This window comes from Microcebus murinus, unplaced genomic scaffold (genome assembly GCF_040939455.1).
Source record: "Microcebus murinus isolate Inina unplaced genomic scaffold, M.murinus_Inina_mat1.0 scaf004_hap2_Mmur4.0, whole genome shotgun sequence".
Taxonomy (NCBI): Eukaryota; Metazoa; Chordata; class Mammalia; order Primates; family Cheirogaleidae; genus Microcebus; species Microcebus murinus.
Genome location: NW_027438950.1, coordinates 580,924 through 606,999, shown reverse-complemented (window position 1 = coordinate 606,999; position 26,076 = coordinate 580,924). Strand labels below are relative to the sequence as shown.

General features: G+C 35.6%; 1 pseudogene; it reads left to right on the top strand.

Annotated features, from left to right (window-relative positions):
- Positions 1-25,321, top strand: part of LOC142866374 (uncharacterized) — a 31,676-nt pseudogene extending 6,355 nt beyond the window's left edge.
- The last annotated feature ends 755 nt before the right edge of the window (positions 25,322-26,076 follow it).

Below are 26,076 nucleotides of genomic sequence, written 5' to 3'. Positions count from 1 at the left end.
AAAGAAACTTAGGCTCTGTTGTGATTGGAATATCACTCAATTTGTATTACTCCATATATATATATACATATATACACACACATATATATATATATACACACATAATCAAACTGTATTTCCTTGAGAAAACATTAAAAAAGATCTTTCCATCAAGAACGTCTGACTGAAGAGATAGGAAATTTACAACAAAAAATATTAAATACCCTCAGTCACAAACTGAATTTGCTCTCAAGGATAACATTTTTTATGGCATCTCATCTGGTTTGCAGTCAACTGATCCACTTTTTCATCTTAAAATCTATAAAAATTCTACCATAATAACTTTTGACATTATTTTAATCATTTACTTGTGCTTATTTATAGATTGTCAAAAATTAAAAAAAAAAAAAAAAATCAGAAGACCAACACATCACCATGATAGACATACAACTGCATCAACTCATTTCTAATAAAAATAAAAAGGGGGAATTTGTTGGAAAATTATGATTGAGGAATTAATGAGATGTAGCTAATAAGAACATGATTTTATTGTAATACCCTATGTTACTGTATTAAAGACAGAAACAGAAAGGTGCACCATTTTTCCCTGATGGAATGTGTGGACTCAATGGTTCACCTGTCAGAATCTGCTATCAAGGGAGGGCTCTCATGGCTCTGGTAGGGATGTTTTCCAGAAAGGCTTCCTGGTATCTCAAAACCTGAGAGCTTCCCTGTTTCCTTAAAAGACAAGTCAGGGCAAATATGACTCACAGGATGGGAGCCAGAGACAATGAGTGGCCTTTGCCCAGAGACATGCCCCTGTGTTCTAAACAACATTTTTAGAGAGATCAGTGACTTGCTCTCTCCTGACTGTCTCCCTTTAAGTCCACGACAACTAGATCAAAAAAATATGGGGTCATTGGTTATACCTATACATCTTTGGTTATACCTTTGTTAAGTGATGACTACTTCTTAGAACTTAGAAATTAGCCCTTGAAAGACTTTGTACCTATTTGTTCACCTAGATAGAATCGAAACTCTTTGAGAAGAATTTTCACCCCAACCCACTGCATGTCTCCCATAGTAACTGTGTCCCTGATATTTAAATATGTTACCCTGAAGACTGGTAATTGATATCTGTGATTATAAAAACCTATGTAAATCTAACCATATTGTTAGACATTCATGGGGATATGCCTTGTCTCCTGAGTAAGCCCACTGTTATGTGACCTTTTTATATAAAACTATAAAATATACCTTAGTCTCTGTATATTCTTTTATTCTATCTTCTATCAATTTTCTTATCCTCTGTGGTGATCCTTATCTAAGGGACCACACTTGGTGAAGAAAAGCAACTGATCGCATCACAGCTCTGCCTCAACTCTCCCCTATACTCTATTCCACCTGGGATATGAATCATCCCTTTGTCCAGCCTGTCCCCATTGTATATGCCACTTTTTTTATTAGTCACTGACTTGCTATCTCAGATATCAGATTGACTATTGTGGTACCGATGTCTGTGTTTTTAAGTAACACTTATTTTACATAATAATGAGCACAGAACACAACAGTAATAATGTTGGTATATTTCTGTAATTACTCTATTTTAATGTTAATTATTGTTAACATCTTACTGTGTGCGATTTATAAATTAAAATTTATAAAATGTATGTACATATAGAAAAAATTCAAAGTATACATGGGGTTTGGTATATATCTCCGGGTTCAATCATGCACTGAGAGTCTTAAAATATATCTCCCATGGAGAAAGGGGGACTCCAATACATGTTTAATAGGTGAACTAATAAGGTCATTGAACCCAGAGTGCTATACTCTAGAAAATGTTGTTACTGTCAAATTTGATTTTTATTTTTTTTTTTTATTATTTTTTTTTTGAGACAGAGTCTCACTTTGTTGCCCAGGCTAGAGTGAGTGCCGTGGCATTAGCCTGGCTCACAGCAACCTCAATCTCCGGGGCTCAGCGATCCTACTGCCTCAGCCTCCCGAGTAGCTGGGACTACAGGCATGCGCCACCATGCCCGGCTAATTTTTTGTATATATATTTTTAGTTGGTCAATTGATTTATTTCTATTTTTGGTAGAGACGGGGTCTTGCTCAGGCTGGTTTCGAACTCCTGACCTTGAGCAATCCGCCCGCCTCGGCCTCCAAAGTGCTAGGATTACAGGCGTGAGCCACCACGCCCGGCCTAAATTTGATTTTTAAACAATATAGAAGGCTATGCAGGTTTTCTATTTCTTGTTTTATGATTTCTGAAAATCTATATCTTTATGGAACTTATCCATTTGTCTTAAGCTGTCAAATTTATTGATGAGATTTTTATTTCCTGATAATAAATTTAAATCCATATGATTTTTAATGTTATTCCACCTTTATTCGTTATATTGGTCATTTGTGTTTTCTCTTTTTTTTTTTTTATCCGCTAGATTAATCTAGCTAGAAGTTTATCCAGGTTTTTGATATTTTCAATAAACCAGCCTTGACTTGATTGGTCTGTGTAGTCCTTGCTAGACAAAGAAACTCAGGTATGAGTTCCTGATATAACTCAGCCAGCATGTGATGAAATCTTTTTGTTTCTAAGTGATGCAATGGTTTATGTAATGATATAACCAAAATAATAAAAGTACAGTGCTGACTTATCACACACACAGTCAGCCAGTAAAAATTTACCCAACACACAGATATCCATACTGTGCCAGGCATTAGAAATGCAGAGATTGATTATATATATTTGTTGATTTTAAGTAACTTACATATAAAAATACATTTATAAAAATAATGTAAAAATACATTAATGTACCTATAGATTTCAGGTACAGCATAGCACAAATAAACATAAAACTGTGGGCCATAGAATCTGAAAAAAATTGTAAAAGATTACATGTAGCTCACTATAAATATTTGGTATATGTTGCCCAGACATATGGTTAAAATAGGAGGCACGAAGCCATCCAGGTCAAAGAGCAGGAGGTAATAAGAAAGAAATTACAGAATAGCCTGCTGGTCTCTGAAAACTGCAGAAATGTCTACAGAACTCATATGTTCAACACTAAGTTTTTCAGTCCTAGACACATTGTAGAACATATTGCTTCCTGAATGAAAGAATGAATGAATGAATAAAATATACAGTGGGGAAAATCATAGGCCTTAAAGTCAGTGTTTAGGTACTTCCTAAAACCAGGAGAGGCTTTATTTTCTCTGCTGGAGATACTTTTGTTTTTGTCTTTAGAAAAGAAACTACTATACAAAGTATCTAGAAGAATCAAATTCATAGAAACAAAAAGTAAAATGGTGGTGTCAGGGACTGGAAGAATGGAGAAATGGAGCTATGTTTACTGGGTATAAAAAAGTTCTGGAAATTTCTTTGAAATAGTGTGAATATACTTAACACTACTGTACTATATACCTAACAATGGGTAAGACGGTAAATAGTATATTGGGTGTAGTTTATCACAATTTCAAATTTTAAATTACCCATATAGTCACCAAGTGATTTATAATAGGACAGGGTTATTCTGTCTATATTATCACATTGGTGATATTGGCCACATTGGCCAGAATGTTTTCTCAGTCATGAACCCCCATTTTTGTTTTCATTTTTGCCTTTTGTCACATAGTCCTAGAGGGTTTTGATTCTATATACATGCTTAAATGTGGGAGAGGTTTTAGACCTTTTCCAAATCATCTTCAGAAAATACATATCCAAGCTGAGGTCCAATATTATGTCCATTACCTTGCTGGTTTGCCCTACACAGCAAGCCCTTTCCTGGCAGTATTCATTGGCAGTTCTAGTAACAAGGCAGGTCCTCAGAAACCAGGACATGTGAGTGGAGCAAGAAGAGTGTGGGGCATGAAATAAGATCCTGTGAGGTGAGAACATGGTGGAAGGGGTGTAGACAGGAAAATGGGCTACCTGAGTGAGATCTACCCCAGCAGGGGAGTAGCACAGGAATGATTTGTCTCAGGACGGCAGAAGACCCTGGACCAGGTCAGCTGCCAGAGAGTTCTGAGAGAGCCCTGGACTGGATCAAGCAGTGGCAAGGCCACCATGACGCACAAGAGGGAGAAGGTGATCTAAGATGATATTCATCAGAACTAAATTGATCACGTGTCGGGCGGAAAAGTGGGTGGAGCTGGAGACGTGTATATACACACCTAGTGGTTCCAGTGCTCACCATCTGGGGGATGGACATACTTGTAGGTCTGACTCAGGTGGGGCAAAGGCCATATACATAACCTAAACATTTTTATCCCTGTAATATGTTGAAATAAAAAAAATTTAAAAAGAACTAAATCTTGTGGAAAAGTACCACACGAAGATACCAACCTAGAAACTCTATACTCAGCATTACAGGAATCTTCTCCAAAAGTGAGAGATGTGGTGATTGCTACAATGGGCAAGAGTGGGGAGGGCACCCTAGGAAGGAGGAGTCAGGGGCTGAAGGATGGGGGTTGTGGGTGCCAGTGAAAGAGAAGATGCATTTTCACACACCCCAATCTCTTTCATGGACTTCAAGAATAATAAATTTGGAAGGGCTCTCATCCAACATTACATTAGACATATTAGCTATATTCCAATGTATCCACATCATGATTCAGTAATTTTGTTGTAGGAAAAGATCAGAATGGCTTTTAAGAATATTTATTTGGAAATAATTATATTTTGCAAGATTTTTATGTTTTGTGTGGTTTTTTTTTTTTTTTTTTTGTATTTTTCTTGTTTATAACCACTTCAGTATGGTGCTCACTGGCCCCGAAACCTTTCCCACAGCCAGCATGCATAGTCTGCATGACAGTTTGTGCTTTGCATTGACAATGAATCCATTTTGCTCCTGTATGATGAGGAAAGATTTAAAGCACTGAAATCTTGATTTACATTACAGGCAGCTTTAATTATAATGTAAATCAGACTAGGTAACATATACATATATGTTTTCATTAGGTTATTTTTAAATGTCCACAATTTTATTTTGATAAATGAAAAATTAGAGAAGTCATGTCACGGCTGTTGGTTTAGTTGATGCTTAGCTGTGCGCCTTCCTATCACGGCTGGTGGCTAAAGTCTCTGTGCATGTTCACCTGTAGCTATCGACTATCGTCGATGCTCAGCTGTGAGCGTTCATCTGTGGCTATCAACTATAGTTAACACTCATACCAAAGTGGTTAATAAGCTAGAGATTATATATCAGCCTTCTGATGTTGTCTTAGATCTTTCAAAGTTCAGAGATAGTAGCCTCTAATGCTGTGTTTGTCCCCTGATAAAACAACCTTACCCTCCACTCTTCACTGTGCACATGCCTTAAGCAGTTTTCCCTCATCCTGTCACATCAGCACCCCTAAATGCTACAAGTGCTAAAATGCAGCTTCAGATCCACACACCAAAGCACCTCTCAGCTGCCTGCCCTGGGCAACCCATAGGAAACTCACACTTACCAGGTAGAAAGCTAGGCTCACTCTGCAGCCTCTTTCACAACCCCCTGTGGTACTTCAGAACATACTGTCACAGCAAAAGACAGCACAATAATTCACCCTCTCAATTTGGAAGCCTAAGTGCCATTGTCAAGGCTTATCCTTCACTCCATATTCTTAAGTAGGCATAAGTCCCATGGATTCCTTAACATTTTTCTTACCTGACCCATCTGTTCCTACATCAGAAAAAGACACCATTGTGCACATGATCTCACCTCTAATATTACCTGAATCTACCTCTTTCCTTCCTCAATACCAAACCCTCAGCAGGGTTCTAGTCTGTGCCAGGTTGATTGGTCTGATGGGTTCCCAACTGTTCATTTTCCCTGCAAGTTGGCCCCTCCAACTCATCCCCTAAAACTCTACTAGCTAGAGGATTTCCAAAATGCCAGGCAATTTTATCACCTCAATTCCTCCATAAACTTCTTCAGAGGCCCTGGCAGTTTCTGGGCTATCAGAATCAGTGTATAAAGCTCATTTGGATCGGGCTCTGATTCCTGCATAGTATCCTCCCATGCTCCCCCCATCCCTCCACCTGTGTTATTTTCATAAATGTTTAAGTATCTATGATGCACCAGCCACTGCTGAAGGATCCTACACATGTCCCATTCTCTCTCACCATTTACAAATAAATGGATTTCCTATATGCACCATGCCATTTTCTACTACTTTACATATACAAACATTGGCTTTTTTTCTTCCTGAAATCTTTCCCCAGCTCCTGTGCCTAATAAACCACAGTCCATAGAAGCCTGTCCACAGAGATAAAATGTATGGTGTTTTCTTTACTTATAACTTACCTGGTGTTCCTTAGGAGCCCCCAGTCATTAAATTAAGGAAAACATTAAGTCCAATTCCCATTTAACAAATGAGAAATGTGAGAATCAGTAAGCATAACGAACTTGTTCAAAGTTGACCGGCAAGTAAAGGAGCTAGATTTACCCAAATGTGGTACTTATAACCATGCTATACAGCTTATTTCCAAATGGATCGGTTATGGATGTTTTTGAACTGCTTACAGGGGCTTTCTGCTGTGAAGAAGCTTTGCTATATGCTGAATAGCAAAAATTTGGTCCATGCAACCAATTTAATTAATCCCTTCTGGCAACTTTAAGACTTTATAAGGAAGCACAATCGCTCACTTAATGTCCCTTTGGCAAATAATACATTGGGTTAAAGTGAGAGAATAGTAGAACTTGTATTGATGTTTACTTTTATCCTTAAATGGAGTGATGATGCTTTGCTAATATACTGATACTAGTAAATAAAGATTCTCTATATGCATGAATTAGGGGTGCATGTCCCAAAAGTGTTTACTGGTAGGAGTGTGACAGAAACGGTATAGGGACCCCTGTTCTCTACTGACCTCTGCTCCTTTCTTTCTACTCTCCACACAGATCACTCCACTTGAGCCATAACTCACCAAGCTCACACTCAGGTTCTTCCCACATATCCTCACTCAGTGCACTCACTACCTTCATCCAGGCCCCTGATCAAATGGATCTCCCTAGGGGGACAACACCCACACCGCACCCCAGCATCAACTCATTCTCCACTTATCCTGCTTTACTACTCTCCATCATAGTTACATTGACCTGACATTATATATTTGTGTCCATCACCACAAACAGAATGAAAGTTCAGGTAGCCTGGGAGCCTTCTCTGTTTGGGTTTCAGCCTTTTCCCCAGTGCAGTAGGAATTATGACCTGAATGGATGATTGTAGATTTTGCTCTTGTGTTACCATGTACACTCCTCAGTGTAGATCATCCTTTGGTTAAGCTTGTTTGGCGTCCTTATGGGTTTGTCTTATGTATAGGCCAGTACTGTCTCTACCCGTGGCTGGTTTCTGCTTGGCATCCAAGAGATCACTCTTCAATACTGAAAATATTTGATATCTGTGCTATAGTATAAGCTGTAGCCTTTAACGGCATGTTGCTATATAGCTCTTGAAAAGTGTCTAGTGTAACTAAAATACTGAATTTTTTATTGTATTTAGTTCTTCAGAATGTTTACTGTAATTGTGAGAGGATTTCAATTTCTAGAACTCTAATTAAGGACAAAATATTTCAAAACTACATGTTCAAATGCAACACTGATTATGCTCTCTCTTCCAATGTGGCAAGTGACATATTCTAGAACTCTTGTATGATACCTTAGTAAATCCTTGTGAAATGCAAATGTAATTATTTACTAAAATTAAAAGAAGAAGGGCAGGGGAAAAATGAATTTCAAGTGCTGGAAAGTGCCTTGTGTTTGAATTTTGTGTAATTATATACAGATTTTGAACATAATGCTCTTTCAAACTGTCTTAAAAGTTAACAAATAAGGAACAAGCACGGCAGAACAACCAAACATCAAGGGTGATGTCATCCTTTAGGCCTGTTTCACAGCCCCCAGGATCCCTGGCTTCTTTTTGTCCTCACCATGCTGGAACTGCTGATCCTTTCTGGAAGCACCACAGTCATCCTCCTCATTTGGCCCTACCCACCTCTCCACTGCCCTATATGTTTTCTGCTCAGCAAGCCATCCCTCATGTAACAATTGTATATGTTCATGTTTATTCCTCAAATGGCCCTCAACTTTCCCTCTAGGCTTCATCACATCTTTCTCACTGACTGAGGCATTCAACTCTTCCTCCTCATCACCCTGTTGGCAGCAGAGTGTCTCATGCTCACAATCCTGGCTGAGGACTGCTACGTGGCCATCTGTCACCAATTGCCCTACCCTATCCACATTCCCCATGTCCTCTGTGTTCTCCCGGTGCTTGCATCTTGGCTGAGCGCAGTGCTGAATGCCTTGATCCATGTGCTCTGCTCTCTGACTTTCCATTACTTCACCTGCAGGGAAGGTCGTCATATTGTGCCTGAGATCCCAGCTGTATTTAAACTAGTCTCTGCTGAAACTTCCCTCTATATATCCATGTTATTGTATCCATGCTGTTATTTTTTCTTCCCTCCTATTTTAGCTATGGCCTCCTATATATTTATACTGTCCACTAGACTGCTGACAGTCTCAAGTCTGGGGCACATGGAAACCCTGGCTACTTACTTCTCTCACATGCCCCTGGAGTCTCTATTCTATGTGGCTGCCATTACAAAGTACCTTCTACAAAAGTCTCATTCCCCTGAGCAGGAGAAGTGGCCTCTGTCATCTACACCATCCTAACGCCAATGCTCAACCCTCTCATCTACAATCTGACAAACGGGGATGTCTTTGGAGCCCCGAGGAGTGTTCTCAGAAAATAGGGAACATAAAAAAATTAAAATTCCACTGAAAATCCAAATCTAAAGCAATGAAACATAAACATTGAAATGGTGGAATTTACCATATGTAGAGAGACATATTCATATGTATTTAACTATAAGGCGAGATATTTTGAGGAACAGACAATAGACAAAAAGAAATGATCCTGTCTTGAAAGTTGATATGTAAGTTGGTCATTTTCTTTTTTTATTTATTTCTGTATTTGTACTCCAACATGATATATTTGGAATGTGGCTTATTTGTGTACTATATCAAATATCCATTTCTTATTCCTGTGCAATCATCTTATTTGGTCATTGTTATTTTTTTGTTTTATTTATGTTTTTAATTGACAAATAATTGTATATGTATATCTTGTACGCAGTGTGATGATTTTATTAGGCATACTTTGGCAAAGATAAGATAAAACTAATTGACATTTCTCAAAAGACAGAAATGAATGTTCAACAGATATATGTCTAAATGCTGAACCTATCTAATCATCATGGAAATGAAAGTTAAAGCCACAATGAGCTATTACCTCACACCTGTGAGAATGCCTGTTCTTAATGATGAATGCTAAGTGCTTATGAGGATATGGAGAAAAGGAAACACATATTATTGCTGTGAATATAAGTTAGGACAGCCAAATGTATTTGTATTTCAATAAATTTAGGGGGTGCCAGTCGTGTATTTTTCTTTGATGTATGTATGAACTATATAGTGTTAAATTCAGGACATTTAGTGTATCATTCATTCAACAAATATAGGTTTCACCCAGTAGGTAAGATTTTATCCCTCACTGCCAATCACCCTTCTCCCTTCTGAGTCTTAAAAATCTATTTTCTCAATACAGCCATTGTAGAAAATAGTATAGAGATTCCTCAACAATGAAAATTGAATTACCATATGATTCATCACTCCCATTTCTTCATGCATATTCAATTGAAGCAAAACCAGTATGTAGAAGATATATCTGTCCTTCCATATTCATTACAACAATATTCATCCTAGCCCAGGTATAGAAGCAGCTTACCTGTCCATCAGCACATGAATGGATAAAGAAAATGAGGGGCATTTACACAATGAGCCTTCAAACAGAATGAAATTCTGTCATTTGTGACAACGTGTGTTTAATGGGAGGACATGATGCTAAGTAAAGTAAGCCAGGCACAGAAAGACAAATACAGTATGATCTCACTTATATGTGGAATCTAAAGAAAGCTGATTTCATAGTGGGAAGTGTGGTGGCCACAGAGAGTGGGATGGGGAAAGAGAAAACCAAAGGATACAAAGTATCAGTTTGTGCATTTTTAAAAATTCATAGACCTCTAAATAGAAGAACCATGATATCCTTAGCTAAATATTTCTATTAAAATGTAGTATTCTTCTAATGCTACCATTATAGATAATATAATAATTTATGTTTTTAATGTATAATTTTTCCTAAATTTTAAATTTTTCCTAAAGTAACCAGAACCCTAACTTATGGCATAAGATTACTAAATCAAAATTTATTGATACATTTATAATTTTTAAATAAACTTGACTTTTTGTTTAAGTTACTTTGCAATCATTACTTTATTGACCTCTATATTTGCTTTGTGCCTCAATATTTGCTATTTTTATAAAGTTTAGGAAAGATGTATGGTTTTAATTTTTATTTTTTTATTTCAAGAAAATATGAGAGTACAAACATTTTAGTCACATTTTATATCTTTGCCTCTCCCTAGCAAGGGTTAGAGTTATGACCTTCCCCTCCATGGTGATCAAGGCATCCCTCAGATGTGGGTCTACCCCCAAATCCCTGAATCCCTGGTGAACACCACCACCATTAGAACACCGTACTGTTAATCAGTCAGTACCAATTGGATGGCGAGTATATGTGGAGCCCTTTCTTCTGATCTTGTGTCAGTTTACTTCAGATAATGGACTCACTCAATCAGGGAGAATATAAGCAGTGCTATCTTAGTGTCATTTCTTAAAATTGAGTAATATTTCATAATAAACATATACCAAATATTAATAATCTATTCAGGAATTGACTGGCTCTTGGTGGTTTTTATTTTTTTACTTTAAAATTGTAACATGCTCATTAGTTTTATTTCATTAGAATTTGTATCTTTGGAGGTGTAGGTTATTATCAAATAATGAACAGGTGTCCTGAAAATTTCAGCACACTATAGGAGCTCCCTCTACGAAAGCCCATTGGGAAGGTGAACTGCAATGCAGATTAAGGCTAATGACATATTAATTACCCTTAGGATACCTAGGTCACTTTGTAAATCTTATGTCTTGTCTGGGAAACACTAGATTGATAAAGCATTCCCTCCTTCCTCAGGTGTAGAAGCGGTTCAGGGTAGAATTAAGGGTGGAGCAGCACCAAAATGGAATGGCAGCCTTATCCATCTCCCCAGGTGGAGCAACTGCTGGAAAGAGCCCCCAAAACTGGGCACCATTGTCCTGAGAAGAGCCAGAGATCCTAACTATCTGCCTAAGATTTGTAAATCCTTTTGAAATAGTTTTAAAAAGGTTTTTTTTTAAAGAAATGCTTTTTCTGAAACTGAGAAACATCTATTTAAATGAAATATCAAAGAAAATAGTTAACTATCCCACGATTTCCATATGAAGATGGGCTCCTAACTTCAGAGAGCATCTACCTTTGAGTTGCAAAATTATCTCCTCTTGCCTTGACTTGAAAGGCTTGTTTTTTATTGGAATTTCAACAATTACCAAAAAAGAGACTCTCGCTAATTACCAAGTAAGTTTACGGTGCACTGTTTATGACAAATAGGGCTGTCTAGTGTTCTTTCTTCTTTCTTAAAAGGTAATTATTATTTATGTAAATAACATGTATGTAAAAGTTAGGATTTGCTTAGTTATGTAGAGTAATGACTTTGTGTGTGCCTTTGAAATCTCTCAGTGGCTTGGCACTGTGCACATCACATTCTGCTTTGAGTAATAAAAGGGTTTTCTTTTAAATCTCTTTTAACTTTGTAGAGAGGTTTTCTGATTTGGATACCCTTTAATTTTAATATTTCCTAAACACTTTCCAGAATTAAAAATGCAACATAAACATGAAATGTGCCTACCACTTCTAAATTACAAGGGCTTTGAACACTAGATTCCTTCTTGAGCTTCCAGTCTGTAACCTGCAAGTCTGCAGCACAGAGCTTCACTGTCCCCACATCTGCACACAGTAAGTTCTCTAGGCCTCAGTGGTGTCTATTTTCCCTCTGAAGCATACTTAGACCAGATTCCTGTGACTACACTCCCAAAGGATAATAATCACTATTTCTATCCTTTCTCTAAACAAATGTCACATCTTTAGAAGTGAAATGGTGTCAGAGACTGTAGGGCTCAGACACAAATGGGAACAAGATAATGCACACTGGGTGCAACACATAAACTCCCTTTCTGCCTTCTCTTCTTGCCCAAATGCGAGGAAATGTACAGTGAGTGCTACGGAGTCTATGCCTCTCAAGGGACCTAAATCTGCAGCTCTGAATTCTGAATCCAAGGTATGAGGTTCCTCAGGATGCATTAGTTCAGGTTCCAAAGAGGAATTTCTCTTCCTGTTTTCCTTCCCTGTCTGTAAATGCAAAGAATACAAAAGTTCAATCCAAACTAGCCCTGGCTTCAACCTGGAATTCACAAGACAGGGACATACTTTGGACTAGGGATGTACCAAAATCTCAGGGGAGACACATGCTGCAGTGTAAGAGATCAACATGGGCCTTGTAAGTTGACTTTGAAAGACCTTTTTGGTGTGAGTGTAGACAATTTTCTAGATCATGTGTATTGTCATATTACAGTTGTGTGACAAGAATAGAAAGGCTGCGACTACATCTATATTTTCTATAAGTTATTGGACACTTACTCCTCACCTTTTCTGGTATAATAAGGATTAAATCACACAATGTAAAGGCTTCTTCACAGGGCAACAAACCATACTTCTGAGCATATAGCACATGCTCAGCATACATTGTATTATGCTGCTTTTCATATGGATATTAAGTATATGTTGTGATGAGTGTTGGGCAAAAGGCAGTATGTATGCTGTGCTTGCTGTCTCTACCTGAGTTCCAATAATAATGGATCTAGATTGAGCAACATCAGCACTAAAATGGACTTGACAAGCCAATTAATGTTTTTCATCTACAGCAGCTGGTCTGATTTCTTAGAGTGAGGACCACAACACCACATGATTTATATTCACATTGATGTTTCAGAGACAATTTCAAGGTAATTACCTCTCAGCCCAGGCTTTCAATTAGGATTACCTGGCTAGCTTGTAGAAACATCACACCTGTCGGTTGGGCTGGGTGGGAACATCCATGTGGTTTAAATTGTGCCCCACAAAATTCTAATTTGATACCACGGTCAAGCATTAGGACTTCTGCATATATTCATGTGAATTGAGTTTAGCCTTTGTTCTAGAGGGGAGTCACAGGTTCTGCTCTCTTGGGTTTGGTAGAGGCAGATCAGTTTGGTCCAGATTCCCATTCCTGTAGCAGAAACTCCTGGCACCTGTATCAGGAGAAGGTAACCAGAAGAAAAGATAGAAGAACCTCACTTTTTGGTCTCCATAAAGGAGCTGATCATAGCTGAATCTTTTCTATGACTAAGAACAAGTGAGTGTAGCCTTTCTGCATTTTATGTTCCTCCTGCTTGTGAATATTGTGGAAACAAGGGAACAAATTGTGCTGACTCCTTTAAGCGTAGTCTGAAGATTTAATTATAATTGTCCTACACAATCTCACCTGAAAAGGAATTTCAGAGTAGAAGAAGAGGGAGAAGAAATGGCTGGTTTTCAGGTAAGTGTGTCCCAATTAAGGGGTTGTGTCCACTCTTTCTCCTAGAAAGTCATGTAGAACCTCAATTTTTTGAACTTGTAAACCTTTACTTCTTTACTTCTGATGTATATGCCTAAAAAGTTTTGTAACTACATGTTTTTTCTTTCTTCTTATGATAGTCAGGGAGCTCTGGAAAATCCTTCCTCCCTATATAACAGAACCTGCTCTATATTGTCTCCTACAAGCTTCTTACGACAATAACCAAGTTTCATAAGAACTGTATGACATGTAATATTGAAAATGTTCCCATTGTGACAGGTCAAGATGGAATAGTGTGAATGTCTGAGATTCGTCCTGGGGATGGGATAGAGTCTTTGGATTTGAGTGAGGAAGGGAAACATATACTCTCAATGTATGATCTGGATGCTTCATTAGCTCTACATAAAATATCCTTAGGAAAATTTCGAAAGAAGATAGCATTGATTGAAAAGAATAACCACAAAATTATGGAGAAAAGCGAAAATAGAAGAGTTGCTCTGTATGAAGCTAAACTATTTAGATACATTATTAAAGACAACAAAATATAGGAAGTATCAGTATCTGAAATTTGTATAAATTGATGATTCTTCATGGTTACATATTGTTGGCCACTACCATCCCAGCAGTGATTTGTGTCCTCCTCTTTGCAACGATGCCTAACACCAATTTGTGCAGCTAAAGTTATGTTAATTTCATTCACTTGCTTAAGATGCTCTCTGACAGATTCATCCAATATAAAGTTAATTGTTTTTTTTTTTCTTTATTGTTAAGTGTCTTGTGGAGATTTACTGACTGATGTGCATGAGGCATCACATTAAATCCGGAAGCTCTAAATTATTCTTATACATTGCTTTGAAAAATGAGGGCTATTATCTGTGTTCTGTTCAGATGAACTGAGATAAATTCAAAGTCTACCACTTATTGGATATTGACAATATACTCTCCTTAGGCAAGCAGCATTGTTATCAGTAGTTATATTATGTGACAGGCAGAGATTCAGACTACACCTCAGATCTACTGAATCAGAGCCTGAATTAAAAAAAAAAATCTCCAGTTCTTTATTGTACTGATCAAAATTATGTGATACTTTCTAAATCTCTATGTTTCCCTATGTGAGAAATATGCACAATTTACTGATATGATGTAAATATAACAACCATAAATTTATATTACTGTACTGAGGCCTTTAATTTTTTATTAAATACTTTATCCTGTAAAGCAGAATCATATGCACACAGTTTCATACATCTTTTCTGATCCTCATTCGTGTGAATAAGAGAATATGTTCAAGAATATCAATATGCTAAAAAATATCTCATTGGATAATTCTAGTCACTCATATGTCACAAAGAGTTCTCATAACTTATTTTCCTTGTAGTCAAATGAATAACTCTCTTTATGGCCACTTGGGAAATATGTGTATTTTTACAGGAGATGGTGACATTTCAGGATGTGGCTGTAGAATTCTCTCCAGAGGAGTGGGCATGCCTTGACGATGTTCAACGGAATTTGTATAGGGATGTGATGTTAGAGAACTACAGAAACCTGGTCTCCCTTGGTGAGGATCACTTATATACAGAATTCCTATTCTACATTAAGGCTATTAGTATATTTTTGTAGATAGTTCCTTAAAAGAATCTACATGAATGAATTTTATATCCATGCTTTCACAGAAAATTTGAAGATTGTTGTTGTGTAAAATAAAATCATTCGATGTCTCATGTTATGATGAACCTTTCCCTTTGTTTGGCTGATATTTCACACTAGATTAGTGGTTACTCTAGAAATCAGGGTATATAATTGTTGCCTGTACCTTAGAATAGAATTTCCACCTTTTATTTATTTAGTGCTAGTGGGAATTGATGCTCTAGTCATAAATCACAAATAATTTTTTATCATTCTACAGGGTCTGTGAGAAAACAATATGTTGCACAGGAATTTTATAGAATCTTCTGTAATGTTGTGTCTACTAAGGATAGCACTGAATTAGTAATTGGAAAGTCTTCAGCAAGAGTCATGTGAAATTTTTCTAATGAAACAGGTCTTGCTGTCTCAAAGCCAGAGCTGATCACATGTCTGGAGCAAAGGATAGAGCCCTGGATTATGAAGAAAGAGGAACCAACAGCAAAATATCCAGGTAGGTGAGATTCAGCGAAGCACATAACAAATGTTAGAGAGGTAAATCTCAAAGAGGAAGGCAGATATTAAAAAGTGGCTTGGAATATTCTGTTCAGTTGGAAATGATTTTTAGAAGCCTGTGTATGTTACTCTTTATCTTCCAGAAGGACATCTGTTGTCCCAGGCTCTTGAACTCTCTAAGAATTCTACCCATGAAGTGATCATCCTTAGAAGTCAGTGAGAGCCATACTTCTTTTGATGGCTTATAAGGGACTACATTATCTATCAGCATTTCTATTGGTTAGGAGTTATGGGACTATCTGTGCCTATTTTGAAGACCACTACATTAAACCATCTTTTGACAGGGTTTTGCTCTCCTGCCATTTCTTGAGTACAGTGGCTGATCATAGCTCACTGCAAACTCAAATTCTGGGCTCCAGGGATCCTAAAACCTCTGTCTTCCAAGTAGCTAGAACTATGGGCATGAGCTACCATGAGCAGCCATTATTTTTCATTATTATTATTATCTGGTAAAAATGGAATCTCCTTATGTTGCTAGGGCTGGTATAAAATCCTGACCTCAAGTGATCCTTCTTGCTTGGCCTCCAAAAGTGCTGGGATTATACATGTGATCCTCCATGCCCAGCTCCCTGTTTTTTGTTTTTTGTTTTTTGTTTTTTTTTTTTGAGACAGAGTCTCACTTTGTTGCCCAGGCTAGAGTGAGTGCCGTGGCATCAGACTAGCTCACAGCCACCTCAAACTCCTGGGCTCAAGCAATTCTCCTGCCTCAGCCTCCCGAGTAGCTGGGACTACAGGCAGGTGCCACCATGCCCGGCTAATTTTTTCTGTATATATTAGTTGGCCAATTATTTTTTTTCCTATTTATAGTAGAGACGGGATCTCGCTCTTGCTCAGGTTGGTTTCGAACTCCTGAACTCAAACGATCCGCCCGCCTCGGCCTCCCAGAGAGCTAGGATTACAGGCGTGAGCCACCGCGCTCGGCCTCAGCTCCCTGTTTTAAGTTCCTTTTGATGTGTCATTTCTGAAATGTGTAAAGGGGAATAGTGGAGATATTTGGATTTGTTTCTGTAATACCAGAAACCTTAGGGACAGATAGTCATATTTTCTGCTTCATGATTTCCAATTCTAAGTTTTCAGAGGCAAGTCTACAGAAAGTGAGGCTCACTAACTTTGTACAAATGCATAGCCTCTGCCTAAATGTAAGAAAATCTAATGTTATTTCACTTCTAAGTAATCTTTTTCTAGTATAAATAAGAGTAAATTTTCAACTTTATTATAGCCAAATACCAAAACTATAATATAGTTTATTTTGCACTCTCACCCTATAGAATTCCAAAATAATTTTTCATTCAGTGCTTCACATACATGAATATATTTATATTCCCAATTGATTTACAATATTTTGATAACTTATATTCCATAATTTCCCTCTGTTTAGTAGCATCAGAATTGTGTCATTCATATGTGTGTATGTGTGCATATATTTCTGTGTATGGGGTGTTTAATGGGTGGAAGTTTCCACAAATAAGAACTGTATAACTGTGTATATTTATTGTACACACTGTAGTGATCAGATGTGTGTACAATGGTAAAACAATATAATAAAGGGCATAAATTATTTCATCATCTCACATATTTACCATTTAATTATACTGAGAAAATTTGTTAGTAGAGAGGTCTATGGTCTTAACAAATTTTAAGCATATAAAACATTATTAATAACCCTAATCATGTTGCCATACAATAGATCTCCAAGATCTATTCATCTTATAACTAAAAGATTTTACCCTTAAACATCTCCTCATTTTTTCTGACTCTACACCCTGGAAACCACTGTTGTACTCTTTATTTTTGTAAATTCAACTTTTTAAAACTAATTATCCATAGCAATATTCATCTTTCTGGGAATGGCTGATTTTACTTAGCATAATGCCTCCTACGTCCATCCATGTTGTTGAAATGGCAGGATATTTATCATTTTCATGGCTTAGTAATAGTATATGATATGTGTTTGTACAATCATTTTTTAGTCTATTCATCATAAGCAGGCATTTAGTTTGTTTCCATTTTCTTGGCAAATGTGCATAATGCTGCGATATATATGGAGGTGCAGAATCTTCTTAAGATACTGATTTTTCATGGTTATACTCATAGGTAGAAATGGTGAATGACAAGGCAGTTGTATTATTTACATTTTTTAACAAATCTCTATGGTGACACTGTCCATTTACAATCAATAACAGTGTACAGGGATTGCTTTCTTGCACACTCTTGTCCACACTTGTTATGTCTCTTCTTTTGGACATTAGCCATTTTAACAGTTGTGAGGTGATACCTTATCATAGTTTTCATTTGTGTTTACATGATGTTTTGGTAATGCTGAGTTACTCTTTGTGTTTCCTGTTGTAAACTGGTATGTTTTCTTTGAAAAAAATCTACATCAACTTTTGCTTATTTTGAAGTGGGTGATGACATTGTTTTGCATTTGAAAAATATGAGTTTTCTATGTATTTTGGGTGTTAACATATTATGCAATATAAAATTTGAAAATATTTTCTTCTGTCCTATATATTTTCTTATTTTGTTTTTTTCCTTGCTGTGCAGAGGATTTTTAAGTTTGATGCAGCCAAAATTGTTCAGATTTTGTTCTAGTGCTTATTTTATCATATACAAAAAAATAAATAAAATTGCAAGTCTTATGTCAGGTTTTCCCATATTTCTTCTTTTCATTTATACTTTTTTTTTTTAAAAAAAACATTACAGTTTTATGTATTCCATTTAAAATCTTTATTATATCTGGAGTTAGTTTGGGGTATCATGTAAGAAAAAATAGTTTGCTTTTATTCATTTGTTTTTGAGTATCCAGTTTTCCAGCACCAAGCATTGAAGAGCCATACTTTCTGCATCGTGCATTCCTAAAGCCTAGATAAATGTTAGTTGACCTTATATCTTTCGGTTTATTTCTGAGCTCTCCATTCTCTTCCATTGTTATTTGTGCCGGTTTTTATGTGCATATTTTGCTGTTTTTATTACTCTCACCTTAAAATTTACTTTGAAATCATAAAGTGTGATACTGAACCTTTTTTCTCCTTTTGCCTTATTGTTTAGGGCTCATCAATGGTATTTCTGATATCATACAAATATTAGGATTTTTTTGTTAATACTGTCAAGTAATGCCCCTGGAATTTTGATAGGGAGTACATTGAATGTATACATTGCTTTGGATAATATCTTCCTATTTTCTCATGTCATCTTCAATTTCTTTTATTAATATCTTATAGTACTCAGTGTGAAGGGTTTTTTTTAAACAACTTTGGTTAAATATATTTCTTAGGAATCTATTATCTTGATGGTATTTTACATGAGAGTGTTTGTTTTCCTTTTTTATTTTCTACTTTATTAGTGTGTAGAAAAGCAACTGATATCTGTATGTAAATTTTACATCCTGTGACTTAACTGAGAAGTTTTATTACTTTTAAAGCTTTCTTCCTATCCTCTTTATGGTTTTTGATATATAAGATAATGTCATCTGCAAATAGTGTAATTTTTACTTTTTTCTTTCTAACATGATTGGATTCTTGTCATGTTCTTGCCTAATTTTTGTACTTACGTCTTGTAGTGTTATGATAGTATAGAAGCATTAGAGAAGTTGCACATTATTTTTATATTGGTATCTGTGCAAGTGAAGAATTAAATACATTTCTCAGATTTTATAAACTGGTTTTGGAGGGTAAAGATTTTTTTCTTTTGAGTACTAAGGCTAAAGGTCTCTCCACTAGGTTTTCAATGAAGAGTTGCTGTGGCTAGGTCACAAGACTGCCGCTTGCTCTTCAGTGGAGTCTGCATCTGGTGGGCCCGTTCCAAAGGGCTTGGGTGATTTTCAATCCTCTCTTGTTGCTGGGTATACTGGTTGCCTTCAGGATTTTGATGTGTATGACACATACTAGGGCATGGTTGTGCATTTCAGTCTGCATATTTTGGGGCTAAACCCATATATGTGGGTGGGTGTGGCTCCCAAGGAATACCTTGGAAGAGTCCCTGCAGTTCACTGTGTGGATCTATGCACTGAAAGAACTGGACATGGACTATAGTTGAGACTGCTGTACCAGAGTCACAGTTCTGCTTTACAGATGATAGCAAGACCAAGTTATTGAGGTCTGCTTTGAAGGCTGCATATACGCCTGTCTCTCCCAAAGTCTCTGGATGAGCAGCACCACTCCTACTTTGTCACAGGGAACCATTGGAGACTCTGTGTATCCAAGATGGTTGACCCATGTTACAGTCTGTATTAAGGACAATGGGTCCTTAAGTTTCAGGATGAGAGCCTGAATACTCAAAATGACCATCCCAGATCTATGGTTCCACTAGAGTTTAATAACCTTCCATTTAAGTCCTCAAATTCAGATAATTGTAATTGTCCTTCAATGGCTGCCAAATTTTTGTTGTTCTTTGGGAAAAAAAACCAAACAAGTGGATCCTTCCCCTCTCACGATATAGCTGATTTGCTCTCCTAATGTATTTTAAATTTGTGATCTATTATATTTCAATTTTTATAATATTTAGAATCAAAGATTCAGAATAACATAGTAGCATTTCAATTTGTCTACATTCTCACCATATGTATGTATCTGCATATGCTTTTATTTACTTAAAAGTTCTCAATGTAATGGGTGTGGGGTGATATCTCATTGTCATTTTGTTTTGCATTTCTCTAAAGATTAACAATTTCTAGAATGCTTTCAAATTACGTTTGGCCATAAGTATATGTTCTTTGCAGAAATGCCAGATCAATCTATTGTCCATTTCTTAGTAACATTATTCACCTTTGTTTTTGAATTTTGATCATTGTTTACTGATTCACGATGTTAACTTCTATCAAATATGTGGTTTGCATCTATTTTTACCCATTTTTTAGGAGGCCTTTTTACTCCACTAAGTTTTTCCTTTGTGCAGAAAATTTGGTTTGTATACAATCCCATTTTTTTTCTCTTCCTTTTTCTTGATTATGCATTTGATGTTACATCTACTAAAACAGTGCCAGGACCAATATCATGATGTTTCCCTTACATTTTCTCTAAGAGTTTTATACATGTATTTCTTATGTTTTAATATTTAATTTATTTAAGATATATTCTATATAGTGCAAGGGAAGGTACCAACATCATTTTTTTCCATCAGAAATATTCAGTTTTCTACAACATTTGTTGAAGTGACTCTTCTTTTTCATTGCATGGTCATTGTAATCTTGAGGAACCTAAGTTTGGTCATGGACAAAAAGGTTTATTTCTGAGTTCTCCATTCTGTTATCTCATCTCATTACTTGTCTTTGGGCCAGTAACACATTTTTTTATTCCTGCAGATTTGTTTTCAAATCAAGAAGTGCTATGCCTCCTTGTTTGTATTTCTAAAACAGTCTGACAATCTTTTGTTCCAACACACTTTAGAATTTATTTTTATATATCTTCAAAATAAGTATGATAGGACCATTATAGACATTGAATTAAATTTGTGGATATTATTGACATCTTCACAGTTTTAAATCATCTCACCTTTGAGCATGAATGTATTAAAGAGTGTGTTTAATTTCGACATATTTTTGTATTAGTCAGTTTGTGTTGTGCTTTTGATTTCTAGTCCCAATTCAATTTTGTCAAAAAATATATGTTGTATAATTTTAGGTTTCTTCAACTTGATAATACTTAAGTGTCCAAATAGCATTTATCATGTATGATTGAAACCATAGTGTATTCTGCTGCCTTTGACTGAAGAGCTCTGTAAATGTCGTTTACATCTAACTAGTCTATAATGTCTTTCCCATTATCTGTTTTCTTATTTATCTTCTGTCAATATTTGTATTCATCATTGAAATCATATATATCAGGCATAGCCTTATATATTCATCATTGAAATCATCATATACCATGCAAAGCCCTGATAAATAATATATATTTTAAAATATCTAAGCTAAAATGTGTACATTACATGTATATTATCTGTCTATGTGTATTCTGTGCCATAGATTTCTCCTAAATGACCCATTTTGTCATTATAAAAGTCTTTGTCTCTTCTGATGGCTTTTGACTTAAAGTGTATTTTCTTTAGTTATGCCCACAATATCCTCCTCTTATTATTTATGTAGAATTTTTTTACATTACTTTCAACCATTTGTCTTTTTAGAGCTAAAGGAAGGATTTTGTAGGTGGCATATACTATGGTTCTGTTTGTTTTTTATCCATACATTCATCTGATTTTTCATTGGAGAGACTAAACCATTTACATTTAATGAAACTTCTGAAGGAAGAGTTTGCTGTTTCTATTATTCAAAAACTGAAATTGAGAATTTGAAAGGAATTGCATTTAATCTGTAGATTAATCTGGACATCTTCACAACATTACATCTTCTTCTCTTGAAGAAGAACGTATTCAAGAGTGTGTTGTTTATTTTCCTATATTTGTGAATTTTTCTGTGTTTCTTCTATTATTTATTTTCAGTTTCATTCCATTCTAGTCAAAAATTAAAGTGAGTAAAATTTCAATTTTCTAAAATTGGTTAAGACTTGTGGCTGAACAGGTAGTTTTTTAGGAAGAACGTTTTATGAGCTATCAAGGAGATTGTATATTCTACTATTATTTTGTAGAGTGTTTCCAATGTATCTGTTAGGTCTAAGTGCTCTGTAGTGTTTTCAAATCTTTTGTTTTCTTATTAATAATTTGACTGGTTTTATTATTATTGAAAGTGGAATAGAATATCAAAGTATCGTATTATTTTGTTCATTTCTGTCAATGCTTTTTAAAAATGTATTTGATAACCTTGATTGGAGATAAAGATAGATATCATACAAATGTATTATTTTCATAGGCCCTCCGTGAATGACCACTTTTTATATTTATTGCCCTTTTGGTCTCTTGTGACAGTTTTGACTTAAAGTATATTTTAAAAATTATAACGTCAAAATTATAACGTCAATTATACTTCAAAATAATGTGCCTAATATAATTTTGAACTCCACTGCTCTTTGATGCGAAATGTTTTTCTGATATATCTTGCTATATCCTGCCATTTGTAGTCTATTGTTCTCACCAGGAATGAAGTCAAGTCACTTTAGATAGAATATAGTTGGGTATTTTTTAACTCTTTATTTAACTGTGCCTTCTGACTGGAAACAGTGATACATAAATATTTTCATAATTTTCTCAAAGGAAGGACTTACAATTTCTCTTATGTTAATTGCTTTATATAACTTTTGTCACTGTCTTTTCTTTCTTTCCTCTTCTTCTGTCCTGCATTGTGCCTCACTGATTTTTACTGACATATTTTGTTTGTTTCTTTGCCTAGCCTTCTTTTTTATCTCTATAAACATTTTTTTTCTGATGTTCACTGTGAGAACTATGTAAAATCTTTTGAACTTGCAACTCTTGTTAAATGAATGACTACTTAACTTTGGTTGCATATAAAAGTTCTTAATCTTTACATCTGCCCTCCCCTTTATGATATTGATGTGAATAATTATGTCTTTTTATAATGTATACAAATTAAAACATGGGAATGATAATTTCTTTATTTTGTCTTTCAAATTTTATAGCATAATTAAATATTTTGCACCATCATTATGATAATGCAGAATTCTATTCTTAATATGTGCATATTTTTCTCAGAGAGTTATGTAGTTGTCAAGGGAGGTGGAAACCAGCCTTTGGAAAGGCCACAAAAAACACATGTGTGGATATATGCCCATAGTTTCATTCTCTTTTGAAAGGGAATCCAGGAGATAGGATTTTACTACTAAAGTGATAACTCAGTATCAGCATGGAGGAAGGGCTTTGGTGGGTAAATGCAACAAAGTTTCCTTCCCTTTTCGTGTAGTTCCTGGTGTTTTTTTCTCATCTATGAACAATTAGCAGTTATAATTTCTAAAAGAATCATGGTTGTAATTATATTATTAAGTTCATACATCTATGATGGAAGTAAGGCCATGGTATTCTATTGTGCTTTCTTTCTAATGTACTTTCTATAGTTTTATATATTCAAATTTTTAAGTATATTCACCAGAGTCTGCTTAGTGAGATACTTTGTTATTTTCATCACTTTCAGAACTCTCTTCCCATTGCAACAAAGACCTGTTGCCTGAGCAGGGTATAAAAGACCCCTTTCAGAAATCAATAATGAGATTATATGGAAGAAATGGCCTTGAAAATATACACTTAAGAAGAGACTGGGAGTGTGTGGGTGAGTATAAGAGGCAGAAAGCATGTTATGATGGTCCTACCCAATGTTTGTCAACTTGCCACAGAAAATTATTCAAATGTTATAAATGTATAAATGTCTTTAGCAAATCATCACATCTAAATAGACACAAGACAAGACATACTGGAGAGAAATGTTTCAAACTTAATGAAAGTGGCAAAACTTATAACCACAGCTCTAATGTTTCTGGACATAGAAAAAATCATACAAGAGAGAAATTCTACAAGTGTGAAGAATGTGGAAAACCCTTCAACTGTTGCTCAAAACTTATTATACATAGGAGAATTCACACTGGAGAGAAACCCTACAAATGTGAAGAATGTGGCAAAGCCTTTATGTGTTGCACAAAACTTACTCTACATAAAAAAATTCATATGGGAGAGAAACCATACAAATCTGAAGAATGTGGCAAAGCCTTTACCCAGTTCACATCCCTTACTCAACATAAAAGAATTCATACTGGAGAGAAATCCTACAAATGTGAAGAATGTGGCAAAGCCTTTACCCTGTGCACAAACCTTACTGGACATAAAAGAATTCATACTGGAGAGAAACCCTACAAATGTGAAGAATGTGGCAAAGCCTTTAACCAGTCCTCAGTCCTTACTCGACATAAAAGAATCCATACTGGAGAAAAACCCTACAAATGTGAAGAATGTGGAAAAGCCTTTAGCCTGTGCACAAACCTTACTGGACATAAAACAATCCATACTGGAGAGAAATCCTACAAATGTGAAGAATGTGGAAAAGCCTTTACCCTGTGCACAAACCTTACTCGACATAAAAGAATTCATACTGGAGAGAAACCTTACAAATGTGAAGAATGTGGCAAAGCCTTTAACCAGTCCTCAGTCCTTACTCGACATAAAAGAATCCATACTGGAGAGAAACCCTACAAATGTGAAGAATGTGGCAAAACTTTTACCCGCTGCACACACCTTACTCAACATAAAAGAAATCATACAGGAGAAAAACCCTACAAATGTGAGGAATGTGGTAAATCCTTTACCCAGGTCACACACTTTTCTCGACATAAAAGAATTCATACTGGAGAGAAACCCTACAAAGGTGAAATATGTGGCAAAGCCTTTAACCAGTCCTCAGTCCTTACTCGACATAAAAGAATCCATACTAGAGAGAAACTCTAAAAATGTGTAGAATGTGGCAAAGCCATTATCCCGTTCAGAGACCTCACTCAACATAAATGAATCCATACAGGAGAGAAAACATACAAATGTGAGGAATGTGGCAAAGCATTTTCCCAGTGCTCACACATTAATCTACATAAAAGAATTCATATCAGAGAAAAATTCTATGAATGTGAAAATTGTGACATAGTCTTTAATAATTGTTTACATCTTATTCCACATCAAAGAAATCAGACTAGATAAGAGTGATATAAATGTAATGAGTATATAAGTGCTTTACCAAAGGATTAGCCTTAAAATGCACAACAGTACTTATACTTAAAGCAAAACTAATAATATAGACTACTGACAATACCATTAGTTATAACAGATCTTATCTGACATGGGAGAACTTACACTGAAAATAATGCTCCAATATTTTCTCAAATATTGCTCCTCATCACAAAAATTTTAAGGAATAGAAACCTTACAAATATAATGAATGTCAAAAAATATTTATGCAAAAGATATACCTTAGAGAACAATGAACAATTGATACTTAAAATTCTTTAATAAATTTTAGAATGCAATTAATCTAGAATCAAGTCTAAACATATATCAGAGGACTCACAGTGCAATACACTAATGCACTAACACATTCACTCATTTCTTTAAACCAAGTTGTTGATTATAGAGAACCACCCAGTTAAAATAGTTAGTTGATTTAATTGTATGTCAGCTTTAAAAAAGAGAGAGATTTTGTGAGAGTTATAATTCCATGTAAAATATACTTTCTGGTCCGTGTGGGGTGAAAATGTAATAAAGTATAAATTTTTGCTATTTTTGGCAAGCAAGTACTGATATTATTCAACCTTAAATACCGTAGTTGGTATGCTTTCATTCTTAGTGTGTATGTGAATGTGTGTTTAATGATAGCTACATCACATTTAATAGAAGTCTTTTGTATTAAGCAGGCATTATTCATGTACGTTTCCATGGAAAATTAAAAACACTGAAAT